This window comes from Adiantum capillus-veneris, chromosome 7 (genome assembly GCF_014529385.1).
Source record: "Adiantum capillus-veneris isolate H3 chromosome 7, ASM1452938v2, whole genome shotgun sequence".
NCBI classification, from domain to species: domain Eukaryota; kingdom Viridiplantae; phylum Streptophyta; class Polypodiopsida; order Polypodiales; family Pteridaceae; genus Adiantum; species Adiantum capillus-veneris.
The window spans coordinates 42789613-42790305 of record NC_140937.1 but is presented as its reverse complement, the minus strand read 5'-3'; the positions used below and the strand labels follow the sequence as shown (position 1 = coordinate 42790305).

The window sequence follows — 693 nt, the reverse complement described above, 5'->3', positions numbered from 1 at the left end:
TGATTTTGAAGGTTGAAGAGGATGAAGTGCAGTTTCAGCAGCAAAGAATAGTGCTCTTATGTACAGAGAGGGAAAGGAGGGGAGAGCAGCCGACGGTGGCTCGGAGACGAAGGCACCCGTGAAGAACAAATCGGAAAAAGAGCATTGCACACGTTATTACAAGTTATTTGCATAATTGAATCTCTAAAGATAAATATTGCATTCATTTCGAAAAGTCCTCTTGCCCACATCTCTGCCCTTGGATTCTATCATCATCCACGGCCCCCTTTTGTGCCACGTGGGACGTCCTTTGAGGTGCCTTCAATAAACTAATAACGTTTGTGCGGTGTGACATGTCTAGGCTATATCTCTAAATCGACTTTTTGTATCTCTTTGTTTTTGTCTTGGTGTTTTTCTCCATACTAGAGGAAGGTGAAAGCACTAACTAGTTGGCATTGCCAAAGGAATTTGTTGATATGGTTTAGTATTTGCATGTCATAAACGCTTTGTTTACACTAGTGTGGCCTTCGGCTGCCTCTCCCTCTTTCTGCGTCATGTCTCGTTGAGTGCGTAGGGCTCAGGGCACACCATCGAGAGTTGTCGGATGAGGGAGGAGTCGACACGTGGCAAGGAGGGGGGGCGGAATCCCTCCCCCCATTATATATGTATAGATATTGTAAATTCTATGTAGAGAAATGCAAAATTTACTAGTGG

At 44.4% G+C, this 693-nt stretch overlaps 1 protein-coding gene across 2 annotated transcripts in view; it reads right to left on the bottom strand.

The window, feature by feature from the left end:
* Positions 1 to 142, bottom strand: part of LOC147453747 (uncharacterized) — a 5272-nt gene extending 5130 nt beyond the window's left edge. The window contains exon 1 of one of the 2 annotated variants that reach the window (XM_086515843.1): positions 1 to 142. This exon is cut by the window's left edge and continues 52 nt beyond it. The gene's annotated coding sequence lies outside the window, so the exon portion shown is untranslated. The other variant, XM_086515842.1, reaches the window with a different exon arrangement.
* Positions 143 to 693: the final 551 nt, after the last annotated feature.